The 15,880-nt window shown below is 37.4% G+C and overlaps 2 long non-coding RNA genes across 2 annotated transcripts; both read right to left on the bottom strand.

The window, feature by feature from the left end:
* Nucleotides 1-1,880, bottom strand: LOC116257335 (uncharacterized). Its single transcript, XR_004173350.2, has 2 exons — nt 1,226-1,880; nt 1-407 (listed from the first exon to the last, which is right to left on the bottom strand). It is a non-coding gene; the product is annotated as an uncharacterized LOC116257335 (long non-coding RNA).
* A 2,258-nt stretch (nt 1,881-4,138) lies between these two features.
* On the bottom strand, nt 4,139-6,665 carry LOC116257833 (uncharacterized). The gene is made up of 2 exons (XR_004173487.2): nt 6,534-6,665; nt 4,139-4,507 (listed from the first exon to the last, which is right to left on the bottom strand). It is a non-coding gene; the product is annotated as an uncharacterized LOC116257833 (long non-coding RNA).
* Nucleotides 6,666-15,880: the final 9,215 nt, after the last annotated feature.

Below are 15,880 nucleotides of genomic sequence, written 5' to 3'. Positions count from 1 at the left end.
TTATTGCACAGAAAAGTTAAAATTCATTGGCAACAGAGGAAGGTACATATTAGACGTTGTTGTAAACAACGAGAGCTAGGATGAGCAAATTGCGTGCATGCTCTACTCGTAGGCAATGAGCATGCTTGTTTTCTTACTGAGAAGCGCCATGAATGACCACTATCATCATCATAAGCGAGAACAGAGATGAGGAGGAAGTTTTCAGTTCTGGGGGACGCTCTGAGCTTTTACCAACTCAGCATACTCCTTGGCTGAGCAGCACCATTGACCTTTCCCAACGCAGCATTTCTTGCCTCGGGCATTGCATTGATCGCAAAGTCTGGAAATACCTTTTTCTATTTTGGGCACAGGCTTGAGCCAGCCGATTTTTGGTTTCCATGAAAATGCCAGTGATTGATCGTTTTCATCTGCATCCATATATATTATTCACCATCAGCAAAGCCCTTCTACCAACTAACATGCACTTTTAAATGCACAAATGAGCGACACTGGTGCACAAAATTTTGTGAGTTAGTTTGGTGTTAATGACAAAAGTACCCCTTGTTCCCACATAAAAAAAAAAAAAAGTTTTAGCATAAACATACCAGCAGAATGATGGCTTTGTTATAATTTTAATTAATATTCTTTTAGCGGCCGATATTATAAAGTCAACCAAAAAGCAGGCTCTACCTTAAAAACCAAGGTCTAACAATTTATTGTCAAAAATGTATATTTTGCAACGCTTTTTATCAATACAAAAAGGAAAAGAAAAACCGTCACAAGCATAATCAGCTTATTTTAATTCCCATATATTCATATACTGGAACACTTTATCATATATTTGGACTTTGGTTGGCACCAAAATGACACGAAATTCACCTAATCATCAGCAGCTGGTGAGACCCCAAATATCAAACACCAATAGAAAACAACCACAGATTAATCTAAATCATTCTCTCTATAGTATACATCAAGCAACACGGGGTGCAGATGCGTGGTTGACATCAAGAGTGTCACCAACACGGTAGAGGCAAAGCCAGAAAATTGGGTCTAAGAGGCAATTGGCATAAAATGTAAAAGGGACAAATATGTAAATGAGAAAAATTGCTCATAAATATTAACACAAAATGAGAATTTTCAGTTCGAAGGCAATTGTGCACAACTGCCTCATATGATCTACTCTTGTTGAACTAAAAGCTTTGAAAGGAAAAGGAAGCAAAGGAGGATAGAGATCAAGAAAACATACTCTTATTCTCATATGGTATACGTGCAAAAGCCATAGAGGACAGCAAGAGAAGGGCAAGAAAGAAGATTGAAAGGGAAACTCGCTTCATTGTAAATAGCAACTGCAACTGCAACTAGTGGAGGAATGCAACTGGTGGAGGAAGACTAGACGAGTGCACTGGAGAATGAGACCTTCTCCATCATCTATTTATAAGCATGGCCTGAGAGATCTACCTTCTTGGAAAGTGAAAGAGAATGAATGAGGGTGGACCATGTACATAGATGAAGCTTGCGTCTTGGACTAGACAACTACTGAAGATGCAAGACCGCCCTCCGTTGCTGGTCAAGCCTGCATCCCTTCTTTGTCTTTCCCCTCTAAAGGCTCACACGCCTCTCTCTCTCTTTCTCTTTCTCTGTAGTGACCAACCACTTGCATGTTTTCTTCGAAAGGGTTAGCATAGAGACAGAGACAAAGTGAAAATAATGAGAAGGCCGGTGAAGATAGCTGGTCGCTTCTGGCGGCTAGCCTTGGAGATAAGAGGAGAGAAAGAGAAAAGGGACGTTGTTTCATTGCAGACACCGAGATCTGCGAACCTGGTTATATTCAGCACACGGTATTGGTGCACCATGTTCACAGGAAAAGACTGGAAAGATAAAAATGAAAAAGCAAAAAAGTGAAAAACTATGAAAGACAAATAATTTTTAAAACTGTCTCCGACTCTTACTGCAGATGTAGGTTGGAAGCTATAAAGGAGAAACCTTTGTATTTTACAAGCTTCGTCCACGTAACGCAGCTGACATCCACCAATTGGTAAAACTTGTGTGGTGGATGTTCATGATCACGTGTTGTACTGCACATGCATATGCGACAGAAACTTTTCAAAAGAAATCAGACTTAGGAAATTCAAGGAACGATATCTGATCAGATTCAATTGAACCTTCTCCTACCAGATCCATAATTAGTTTCAAATATCTTATATCCAATGTCTATATATTTTGAAAGTTGTATCTATGCAGTTTAGATTTTGTTTACACTTCAACATTTTGAAAGTTGAATCCAATGTCTATATATTTTGAACGTTGTATCCAATGTCTAGTATCTATCGAAATACTAGCCCCAGATCCAAAATAGATCCCTAGATTCAAACCACATACAAAATGGATCTGTATCCAAATCCAAATTCTAAAACTGGATCCGCAACAGATCTTTAGATCTAGACCCTGATTCAAATGTCAATTCTGGACTCATTTGATCCCAATTTGTGCCTTCATATCATTCCAAACCTGATCCGAACCCAAGGTCCAAAGTTTAGATTCATATCCTTGATTGGTTCCAAATTCTTGATCTAGATCCAAATTTAGATCCAATTGCATGTTTTTACCTTAATCTACATCTAAATCTGAGATTCAATACCAAATCTGAGTTTTAGATCCAAATTCAAGATCCAAATCTAAATATATTATTTTTGATCAATTCTAAGCTTTTGATCCAGCTCCAAATCTGAGAGCTAGATCCATTTTCAAATTCAAATAGTCACGTATCATTCCAAAGTCCAAGTATCTAGCCATTATGATCATTCTCTGAATACCAATAATTTTTAATTCAACATTCTCAAAATATCCTTGTTTTATGAAAATATCTGAAAATGCCCTTCGAGAAACCTTCTCAAAATATCCTTTCATTGAAGAAAAATAGCATTATATTTTCATAAGAATACCACAATACCCTTTGTGGGGCCCACAGCTAATGTGGTGTGGCAGGCTGACCAAGTATGTAATGCAACCCCTCCTCTGTTGAAGGTTTGCTCTAACTGGATTAGGGCAGAGCTTGTAGGGGTTTTAGGTAGTATTTACATGGTAAGAGGCGGCAGTTAGCAGGTGGCTGCTAACGATGCCACATTAGCTGGACTAATTGCGGCATCTAGGCCAATGTTGTCACTAGCATATTTTGTATCATGTATCGGTCGGGTCGACTTATATACGCCGTATCGTAATGTATTATTAAATTAATTTTTAACTTAAAAAACACTAAAAAATAGTAAAAATCAAGAAAAGAAAAGTAGCCAAAAAATCTGAAAAATTAAGAACAATGTATTTCATATAAAAAAAGCTTGTCACACAAAGAATATTAATGATTCATCATTGATAAACCATAGGAATATTTAAAATCAACAAATTCAAAAAATGAAAAGTAACACTAATAAAAGATTCCCAAGAAAGCTAAAACATTCATGATTTATCACAGTTTAAAGAGCATCTATGATCTATCACATACGAGTTTAGACTTTAGAGTGTTGTAGAGTTTAGTAAAGTACATAGTGAGTTCATCAAATCGATGGTTCATCCCCAAATCAGTGATTTTTCGGAGAAATCAGCAAAATCTCTCCTCACATGTTCTAGAGAAATTTAGAAAGAGGGTCTTGGTTAAAAGAATGAAGCAAAAAATGACACTAGGCCCTTTTTTAAATTTTAACATTATATTATAAGATATGGGGTGTATCGTATGAGACAGACAGCCCTTCTATCGTATGATACACCCGATATGGGTGTGATATGTAGGCGTATTGCATATTAAACTCATATTGTTTGGGTTTTCTTCACCTAGAAGAGACCTATCATATGACACACATAACACTGGTCTAGACTTTTGCATCCGTGTTATAGCATAATAAGACAAACCAAGCACTAAGCGGGTGATGCACTCCAATAAGTTGAGCATCAAAGAAAGGAAGCTCAGACCCAAATGAAGGCGTTAGCTGTAAATATGAAGGGGTTCAACATGAAAAGATAGAAATGAACTCGGAATGTAATTTAAACACATTATTCATAAACGAACATTTGGTTGGGTTGAGTACCAGCTGGCTCGATCCAGTTCGTTTGCCTTAGTGGAAGTAATAATAATAATAACAATAGTGTTTGTATGTGTATGCGTATGTAACTGAACAAAAGTCATTTAATTTCATTGCACAGGTACAAACATGACAAACTGTAAATATACATTGGTTCTTACTAACAGCAAGAACTAGGAAATCCACAGAATGCATGCATGCTCTTCTGCAGAGCAGCAAGCATGCACTCCTTCTTATTGATAAGCACCATAGATACTATCATCATCACCATCATCATATAAAGTTTCAGTTCTTAGGAACACTGTGAGCTTTCTCGAACTCGGCATACTCCGCCGCCGTGCAGCACCGATTTAAATAATGGCAGAAAAGTGCGCATCCTCCTTTTGCTCCTCCGCGTACTCCCCCGCCTATTATGCGTGACCATTGGTCAACCCCATGGTTCGGATTGTTTTCATCTGCATCCATATTTACAATTATCAAAGCTTCCAACCAATCACTTCAGATGCAAATTTATCAGCGAGGAAGGAGGGCAGACTGCTACCGCCTTGCGGCAAGGGGAAGGCGACCGGCAAGGAAGATGAAGGCGACCATTACATACTAAATGGAGTTTCGTAGGTGGAAAGCTAAAAATTTTTCATAAGAAAAGTAGAATTAAACTTTCCAAATTTTGTAAAATTTTACATGTAATTTGAAAAGAAAATTAAAGGTGGGCTTAACCGATGCGAACCCTCCCTTCACTTTGCCCTTCGCCCTAGAGGCATTAGAGTCCATCCTCCTCTAGGCTGTGACCTCCCACCGGCCTCCCCTGCCTTTTTTTTTTTTTTTTTACCAATAAACGCTTAGAAGAAAACGATGGGGCAAACCACCGCCGGTGCCCAGCCTACCGGCGGCCATACCCATCTCCAACAGCGGAAGCAGGCAATGCCTCCCCCTTCGATGCTTGTCAGTGTTGATTTTTTTTTTTTTAAATAAAAAAGGGGGCGTGGACGGTCCAAACCAGCTTAGATTTTTTTTTCTTTCTTTTTTTTTCTCATATTTTCAAGAAGAAGCCCACTGGGTAAACTTACCGACTTTCGTTATCTGACGCAAAGCCACCAAGGCTACCCTTGCAAGATGTGTGTGTGTGTGAGAGAGAGAGAGAGAGAGAAGGAGGGGAGGAAGAGAGGGAAGATGTAGACCGTCTGATTTTAGATCAGACGGCCAAGATTTAATGTCTCAAAAATAGGTTGTTATATATATATATATATATATATATATTTTGAAATAAGCTGGTACTCCTCTCGCCGGTTGGTTAGTTTTTTTTTTTTTTTTATTGTTAAAAACTTTATTGTCAAAAACTGTCGCCAACTGACTGTTATAAATGCACATTTTCCAATGATATTTATCGACATAAAAAAGAAAACCCATCCAGTCACAAGTATAGCAGGGTGATTTCAATTCCTATATAAAAATACGTATATGGGAACACACATTTTCATATATTTGGACTTTGGTAACATGGTGGTAAATAAATTTAATTCACTTGATCTGTTAGGTAAAACTAGATAAAAAAATAAATAAATTTGAAAAAGGGATAACATGTATAGCAATATAGGTATGTGAGACAAAAGCTCATGATTATATATACATGTGTATGTAACTTCAAAGTTTGACGATTCAAGGGGTTTTTTTTCCCAAATTATTGTTGTTTTTTCCCTCAAATTATTGGATTAGAATCACTAGATTTTAGGTCCGGCCAAGATCTGGTCCAGAACGTACCTGCCTATCTCTAAATACCCGTCCCCTGTACCTCTCATTAACTCCAATACTGTCATACTAACTTTGTTATGTAACAAAAACAGTCACAAGGCCGAAAATAAACTGGAAGTTAACTAGTAGAAGATAACAGCTACACCATGCCTGTATGTCTGTAAACAAATACTGTAGAAAAAGCTGCAAAAACCGAATCAACGGGTACACTCATATATGTCTCTATGTGGTTCTAGTCTGCTTGTGCATGTGTCCACAGAGAGAGAGAGAGAGAGAGACAGAGAGCCGGGGTGGGGGGAGGAGCCGGAAGAGGTTGTTCTCATCGTCTGCAGGTGTGACCCGAAATATCAAACACTACTAGGAAACACACACTCACTTAACAATCTATCATTCTCTGTGTATTACATCAGGCAACTCGAGGTGCAGTTGCCTGTTTGACATCAAGAGTGTCACCAATAGGGGACGCAGGGGTGAAGTCCGAAAATTCGGGCTAAGGGTCTGTAATAAAAAATTTTAAAATTTTTATGAGGCACCAATATGTAAATGAGAAAAAATGTTTAAAATATCAGCATAAAAAAAAATATTTATAAGTGTCTCTGTGAGGGGTAATTTCCTGAACTAACCCACACCTGCCTCCACCCCCTGCAACAGGGTGACATGATCGAGTCTTTGTGGGCTATAGTTTTGAAAGAAAAAGGAAGCAAAGGAAAACTAGAGATCAGCGAAACATACTCTTATTCTGATATAGTGTGCGTGCAAAAGCCACAGAGGACAGTAATAGAAGGGCAAGAAAGATGAATGGAAGGGAAACTCGCTTCATTGTAAATGCCAACTGCAGCTGGTGGAGGAAGACTGGTTGAGTGCAGAATGAGACCTCCTCCATCATCTATTTATAGGCGTGACATGAGACTTTGCCAGTGATCTACCTTTCTGGAAGGTGAAGAGAATTAATGAGGGTAGTTGAGCATGTGGTGACACTTTCCATTCAATTCAATTCCTCAAGCTTGATAATCTTACCATACTTTGAGACACTGTACCAATTCTCCATGCTTCCTTTCAGTTAATCTTTCCCCTCTCACTCTCTGTCCTGGATGCTAACCTGCAGGGCAGAAAGCCTTCAAATCTTTTTTTTTTTTACATCAAAATTGGAGAGGTCTGGTGTACGAGGGATAGATGATATATATGGATGTTGCAAAAATAAATATGGATAGCACCACCAACCGAAGATATATAGATATAAAGTGGAGATTAGGGGGAGTTTACATATTAATGCTGCTTTTTATCCGAGAATTTTTTAAGAAAATCAAATTTTTAAATGCAAAGAATTTGGTCTTTACAACGACAAAAAAAAAAAAAAAAATGTTCCTTTCTCTGCTCCAAATGGGCTGGGGATGCACTGCAAGAGACAAGCTCTAATTAATTGCATGTGGCTGCATTGAATTGAGTAAGGATCTTGATTCGGTCTTCGATTCAAAGAAACCGACTTCTTTTTATGGACGAGTGTATTCATTTATCGAATCAAATAGGCCAATTAATATCAGAGCTTCCTTCAAAGAAATTCTCATTATATTAATAAATTGGCTAGGCATGCATATTCATCGTCTTATTTGTAAAAGGTAAAAAATTGACAAATTTTCGCTGATTTAAAAATTAAATTTTCACAAATAAACTTATGAACAGTGTCTTATTAGCGGTCGAAAATTTAGGTGCAACTTTAGATTGTCGTGGTAAATGTTTCATTATCTTACACCAAAAGATCAGGCCATATTCATGGAAAAATAGAAACAAGATGTCCATGAGTACAAGGCAAGTTCATGGAACGATAGTTTCAATCCTTGAAATGAAAAACTGCTAACTCTGCCCTTGTTTACAAGTTTGGCAACGCTACTAGCTTTGTTTTGTTTCTTGATTTCTGAACTTTTTAAAATTTTAGCTAAACACAAATTTGTCTCTTGTTGCTTATTCCGTGATTCTGAATTGGGTTTATGTCATCTTGTTTAGGCCATTTTCTGTTGCTATATGTTTATAGACGCCAGCTATCCACCGCTGATGCGCCCGTGGCAAGGGGAGATGAATTTTAGGCTGATGGAAACTAATTTACGGACAAGTGTCTTTATAAGGGCCAACATCATATATAAATCAGAAAAAAATTGAACATATCAAGATGAAAATAGTGAACCTTTATGGGACATGTGGGCAATGGTCTACTGCACTTGCCTGAGGGTCTTCGGCACTATGTCACGCCAAAATAGAAGATCAAAATTTTGAAAATAGATTATTTTTACAAAGCTAATTTTGATTATCACGGACATCATTGGATTACATCTAAGTCTAGCTAGCCAAATTCTTATCATGTAACCGATAATGATAGATGTGAATCTCCACCAAGTGAGGAAACAACATCTTCCCTCAAGAAGGGACAGGCTTTACATAATGCAACTTAAAAGAGCTCTAATCAATACCTCCTATATCATCAAAAAAGTTGAGAGATAGTGAGGATGGTGGATGCAGACTTAGAGAGGGGGTGGAGTTAGAAATTTTTTGTCTGTGGGGCATTAAATGTATAGGTAACAAATTTTCAATTGGCCTTGGGACAGTGACTTGGGTCTCAGGGGGCGAGTGCATACAATTGAACCCTAATCTTCCTAGAACCCATCAATAAAAACAAGATTTTAGAGTAGACTCATTGTTTTAGAGTAGACTCATTGGGGCATATGCCTCATGCAGCCCATACCTACTTCTGCCGCTGACCTAGAGTCGAACCATGTTGAAACTCGTGTGTGCGACCTTGTTTTAGTATATATATGTGCATTGAACAGAACTTATTTAATTTCCTTGCAGAGGTGAAAACATGATCAACATAAATATATATTGGTTTCTTGCTAACAACAAGAAATAAGAAATCCATAGAATGCATGCATGCTCTTTTGCAAGGGCATGCACTCTTTCTTATTGAGAAGCACTATAGATACTGTCATCATCACCATAATCATATAAAGTTTCAGTTTTGAGGGATTTCATGAACTCAGCATGCTTCTCCGCTGTGCAGCACTGATTTAAACATATATGGCACACTCCAGAGTGTGAGATTGCACCACCTATCATCCCCACTGCTTGGAACCAGTTAAAATCAAACACGTGTTTAAACAGAAATGACACTTTCCAATATTTTATATCAACCTCACGTTTCACATTGTTTTCATCTGCATCCACATTTACATTTATGAAAGTGTTCAGCCCTGCAATTTTAAATGCACATACAAAGCTGGTTATATACGCGGACGTAATTTTGTTGCACCATTTTAATAAATGAGAGAAAATGCCTAGGAAATACAAAGAAAAATCTTTTGGAGGGACAAAAAAGAAATCTGTAGAAAAATATTTGAAGACTCGGTAAAGGAAAAATTTGTCAAGTTCGTATATGCATATCATTGTGACCAATATATTCTTTTAAGCAGTAAAAAAACATTTTCATTTTTTTGAACCACTAATATTGTTATCTCATTATCTCATAAATATTTTATTATCTCGTACTTATGTTTATCATTATCTCATACATCTATCTATTATCTCATTATTTCATAAATATTTCATTATCTCATAGACATTATCTCATACTTTTGTTTAGCATTATCTCATAAATATGTTTGTTATTTCATTATTTCATAAATCTTTTGTTATTTCATAAACATCATCATATGCTTACGTTTAGTGTTATCTAATATATTTGTCCGTTTGTTATTTCATTATCTCATATTTATTATATTTGTCATCTTATGCACATGCATATGCAATGTTTGGTCATTAAAGTAAATGTGCATATTGATAGTAGAATCTACATCCGGCATACGCTCATTACATATACGAACAGCCTACATCTGTCACTGCCATTGTCTCTGCTAGGGTGGCATGATCTATTGTTGGTGGGCTAATGATTTTGGAAGGAAAAAGAAGTAAATTAAGAAGGACTAAAGATAAGCAAAACATATTCTTATGCTCGTATAGTTTACGTGCAAAAACCACAAAGGACAGTAGGAGAAGGGCAAGAAAGAAGACTGGAAAGGAAACTTGCTTCATTGTAAATAGTAATGTCTGGTGCAGGAAGACAAAATTGAGTGCACTGTAGAATGGGACCTGTGCTTTGATAAACTTATAGGGGTGACATCGGACTTAGTCAAAGAGCTACCATTTTGGAGAGAGAGAGAGAGAATTAATAAGGGTAGTTGAGAATCTTACGTTGAGAATCTTACCACGCTTAATTTGAGACACTATTCCAATTGTCCATGCTTTCTTTCACTTAATATTTCCTCCTCCTTTCGCCCTGCGCGCTGGGTACCTGGTACCCGGCCGATCGGGCCCAGGTCTGGACCGAAAAAAACCCAGTTTGATCCGGCCATTATTACTTTAAAAAATTATTTTTTATTATTTTTAAATTTAATAATATATATTTCATTATTAAAAATATATTTTATATTAAAAAATTATTTTATCTTTTTATTATAAATCAGGCTAAACAATGTCGAGTCTGGGCTCAGGTTTCGAGTATCGGGCCAGGACTGGGCCCAAGTTTTGGGATCGTCGGGCCGACCCGGTCACCCCTACCAGCAGGTTAAAAGCACCTCAAGTCGTTTTTTTTTTTCATCAAAATTAGATAGGCAAGTGTAACAGGGAGGGATGATGTATAAATGGACAATGATCCATATTGCTGTAGATACAAAAGCTGGGCAATTATTTTCCTAGATGTTGCGAAAGTATATATGGATGGCACCACCAACCCAACATATATAGAGGTAAAGCGGAGATTAAGGGGAATTTACCGATTAATGCTGATTTTTGTGCAAGGACTTTTATAAAAAAATCGGATTTTACATGCACATAATTGGTCTTATGCCCTAACCGCTATTCAATATTTAAAACCAAGAGAGAGAGAGAGAGAGAATGTATCTTTCTACTCCAGATGTGCCCGGAATGCACGGCAAGAGATAAGCTCGAATTAATTAACTCGTCCTGCATTGAATTGAGTCAGACTCTTGACCCGGTCATGGCCTTCTAAGAAAATGACGCCTATTTATGATACAAGCGTATTCATTTATAGAACCATATAGGCCTATTAACATCATAACTTTCTTCAAATTAAAAATTCTCATTATATTAATATAGTTAGGCATATTCCTCATCTTATTTGTAAAAGGTAAAATAATTGACAAATTTTTTGCTGATTTAAAAATTAAATTTCGAAAACAAACTTATGATCAATTTTTTATTAGCGGTAGAAAAACTAGGAGCAACTTCAAATTGTCTTTCGGTTCCTTGTGTTTCACATCAAGAGTATCATCTATTATGTCTCCTGATCTACTCTTGGTTTGTGGGGGAAGGGGAAGTAAAGGAAGAATAATACTTGAGAAGGAAACATGCTTCTAACTTTTGAACCAGATCACAAACCATTTATAGAGGGAATAAGAGAAGAGTAAGAACAATAAGAAGGGAAACTGGCTCCACTTTTAACGGTGAAACTGGTGGAGATGAGACATACAATGGCATCCCCTTGTAAGATCTATTTACAATAGTGGCATGAGACCTAGATCTACATCTCCCCTACGTCTACGGCCATACAGGTTTTTTTTCACTAATATCTCAGAAAAGAAAAGACAACGAGAGCACAAGAAAGATATCCGTCCCCCTCTTAAATATGGGGATAAGGCAAAACCATCAAAATGTAAAATTATCTACATGTTATAGAGAATCAGACTCCGCACTCCGACACATATTACCTTGTAGAAAACTCAAAGTAAACAAAAATTTTCAAAAGCTGGTGGGGCTAAATTTTGATATATAAATGTGAGGAAATGCTCAGATCCGCCCAACAAAAATCTTATTATTGTAAATGCCCAAGATTGCATTGTCATGACTCAAAAATTACATGTTAAAACTTATGCCAGCAACTCAAGTACCCCTTAGCAAAAAAATCCTTCTGCCACCAGGGGCGGAGGGAAGGGGGGTCCGCGAGGGAAGGGGTGGCCCGCCTAGGCCATGGCCCCACCCCAGCCAATGAATTTTTTTTTTTACATTAAAAAATAATATTTTTTAATTACGTAATGTATTTTTTGTATTGGAATTCAGTTTGACCCTATCTGGATTCAGAGGTCAGACTGTCGGCCCGCTCCTGAAGAAAATCCTGGCTTCGCCCCTGTCTACCACTGAGCTGTACGTAGTAGCTGTCTAGACCCGCACAGCTTGCTTGGGATGACCTTTTAATTGCAGTTGAGGGACACCCATATTTATAGCTGACTTTTCTCTTTCAGAACTTAGGTCCCACCAAAAAAATGACCACCAAGAAACGACTTGAATGTTTGAATAACGAAGAGGCTTTATACAAAGAGAGGTCTCCCTCTGAAATCCACGGTGAGAACGAGATGATCTTAAGAACGTTGTTCCACGACATATTGCAGTCGGTTATGGATTATCGTGTCTCTGAATACATGCGTCCGGAGCCTTCATGGCGTGTAACAATTGGGCTTCCACATTTGCCATCAAACTCTACACCTCGCCTTTGATCCAACGATGGCCATTTTTATGGCTTGGAGCTCTCATCAAACCCCTTTTTAACTTAAGGTAATAGGCCTGTTTTTAGTGTCAAAGAATGCCGCCGATTCCAACCCGATACAACTCACCTCATGTCAGCAGTTGTTTGGAGCCATTTCTTGGCACCTCAAATACAAGGTCCACTTATGGAGAAACCAAGGGACACGATTGAGAGAACTGAAGAGGCTAAGACTCACCTCATTAGCCTGATAGATACAATGCAAAAAACAATCTTTTAGTGTCAAAAAACTTGCTGCGTGCGTGCTGGTGTGAGGCAGTTTGGAGGGCGAAGCTAACTGGAGCAGCATGTTTCAAGATATTCAAGAGATGTTTTGAATGAAGATCTACATTTCTCAAGATAATCCGTCCACAGATCTGATGAACAGGACCACTTTTACGAAGCTGGTTATATAAACACTTTCATGTGCATGTCACAAGGGTGTATAATGACCAAAATATGACAAATAAAGTAAAAAAATAAAGAGTTTGAAAGAACAAAAATGAGATTGTGAAAAAATAAAAAAACTAAAAGTACACTTTATCATTAAAACTTTCTAACATACCCTCGACTCTCTCTCTCTCTTTCTTTTTTTGGGAGGTGTATATTCGTTAAACTTCAATAAAAAGGGAAAAACATAAATAATGTGGCCTTCCTCCTCTTCTTCTTTGAGGCCTCCTCCCGTTCTCCCTGGTTAACTTCTGTTCCTTTTTCTTCTTCTTCTTCTTCTTCTTCTTCTTTTTTTGTGGCAACGGAGACCGAGCCTCCTCCCCGTCCTCTCTCTCTTCTTCACGGGCGACGGAGGCAGGTGGTCACTCTCCTCATTTGATAAGTCTTCAAATGCTGAAGTTCTTCCTTGTTTTGGCGCAGAGGCAAGATCGCAGCGAGGCCACCGAGCAAGAGGAAGAACAGCAGCAGCACGGCGGCACTCTCAAGTGTGCGTGGATCCTCGATTGGAAGAGACACCGTGCGTTCTGTTTCTTCCTTTTCTTTCTTGTTGGCCACACTTTGTTCTCAGCAAGATCATTTTTCACCAATGGACCTGAAAAATCTTGTTTATAATGAGAAATTACATCTTCTTATATTTTTTGCATTTCTTTCTTTTCCTTTTTATCAAAACAAGCTTTTTTATAATGACCATTTTCTTTTTCTTTCCATTCCATTCATTTCCCTTTCATTTATCTTCCTTAGGAACATGCCATGTCGTAAAAAATTGCTTGGCCAACCCTACACAATTTTGAATATCAATATACAATTTGAATATACATCAATGGTCATCTTTGAGTTATAAATTTACAAACAAAAAACAAAAATCGTTTGACCCTCGTGGAAATTTTCAATATTATATAATGGACCCCGTAAAAAGAAGTTACCGGCTCTGTTACTGTGCATTCTGATCGTGGCTCAATATTGACAACTAAAATGGCAGATAAAAGCTGGTTTTACTTGGTTAATGTTTAATTAATGTTACCTATTAGTAGCAAACTTTACGGACACAAGGCTTTGTATAGATGCAAATCTAATTTAAAGCACAACATATTTAATTTCATTGCACAAGTACACACACGAAAGTCGTACCTAGTACCTATTGCCTCTTGGGTTCTTGCTAACAACAAGAACTAGAAAACCCACATGAGCCGCATGCATACAGGGCCTCTTGTATACTTACAAAACAATAATCATGTTCTTTTTTTAATTTTTTTTATCGGAAGCTCCAAGATCACTACCTGGTGCATAATCATTGCCATGCGCTCATGGTAGAACTATGGTGATGTGGAGACGATTTAGAACTGTGTTATAGAACTAGTGAAGTATGTTTGTGTTAAAGTACATGCATGTTGTATGTTGGGAAGACGCTTCAACTAAAGAATCAAGGGAAAAACAGATTAGTGATCGGTTCAAAATCGAAAGCGTGAAGCTTAAACCATTTGGTGACAACCTCTAGGGCTGATAAGAGGCCTATTGGAGGGCTTTGTGGGTCGACACTACCCGTCGACACCCTCTTGAGGCGATGACATGTGCCTCAATGATGTTGTTTTATATTTATATGGATTGTGAAACTAAACAAGTAGAGATTACCACTTGTGTATGTTTGCAAGTACACCAGGCACGTCCAATAGACCTTGAGCGACCAGATTCTAAACTCAAGGCGTTTTGGGTATTTTGTGGACGCATGACAGGTATGGCGGCATTTCAGGCAGGGATGGGCCAACTTGTGAATGTGTGTTCTTAGGATCGTTGGATCTTAAGATTATGATGTGATTGAATGATTGTGAAATGATTGAATGAATGTATGCATGAGAGTTTCATGCTTATGTGATTAGTTTTGTTTAAAAATTTTATTTGCGGGTCAAATTGTTGAAACTAAAATAATTTACAAATAGATTTTTAAAAAAATTATGTATTGTATATAAAAATTTTGAAAATAAGATATTTCATCTTTTCTTAAAATTTTGAAACTATCATTCAGCCGTCCTCATAAAAAATAGCTGGCTCCCCTCTGACCATGCGAAAAATCAAACTCTAGAAAATGGCATTCCTATACACAATTAAGAAAGGATTCAACCAAGCGACATGCAATTTCTACATACGCAAATGACAGTCTAGACTATATATGTGCTCATTAATTGTCACTGTGGGTCCACCTATAGGTGTTCATATCACCGACGCAGTTGTATACATAAGTTGGTTATGGCCTTGCACAAAAAAAACTATGCATGGAAGCATAATACAACGACCATAATACTATACTTCTGGCTAGTAAAAAAGGGAGCTTTTAAAAGGAAAAAAAAGTAATGAAAAAAGCTAATAATAAAACTTTTTGAAAATTCCCAAAATACTCCAACTACATAAATGCAACACCTTGGTGCACGCAACTACGATTCATATGAAGCCTCCACTGCAAGTTTTTCCAATTAACATGTTTTTAGTTGTTGATGGGAACTAAATAGTCCCAAAACGTGTCCTTTGCTCGTGTGAGATCACAAAATGGATATATATGATGTGTTTAAAAATACGTTCTTTCATTGACCAAGTAATTGCGTACACCGCCCTTACAGCATGCAACAACGAAAATGAAGTCATTTTAGCCATTTTTGAAAAAGTGAATATTTTGAGGAGTGCCTTTTTTCATTTTCCACCCCACATAAGAAGGCCTTTTATTTTGGCATACTAAGGGTATCTCAGTCATTTCACACCCTTGATGCATAAAATTTACATAGAATTTATAAATTTATGTCACAGTGTTCGATTAATCTCCACTTATGTCTAATGTTTAACTCTAAAACTCCTTAAGCGACACTAGTTCTTTCTCTTCTTAAATCTGTCAGCTGAAAACTTGACGCGAATTAGATCTTAGCCAAAACTTGGCCTAGTTTGTCGGAGTTCAAGACAATCAGTTTTAGCAAATTATTTTTCAGATCCAGGTGCAAACCCAGATCCATCGACTGTTACGCACTTAATCTGAAGACGATTTCAACATTAAAACTAAGTACACTCT

This window comes from Nymphaea colorata, chromosome 7, assembly GCF_008831285.2.
Source record: "Nymphaea colorata isolate Beijing-Zhang1983 chromosome 7, ASM883128v2, whole genome shotgun sequence".
In the NCBI taxonomy this organism is placed as follows: domain Eukaryota; kingdom Viridiplantae; phylum Streptophyta; class Magnoliopsida; order Nymphaeales; family Nymphaeaceae; genus Nymphaea; species Nymphaea colorata.
This window is presented reverse-complemented; position numbering and strand designations above follow the sequence as displayed.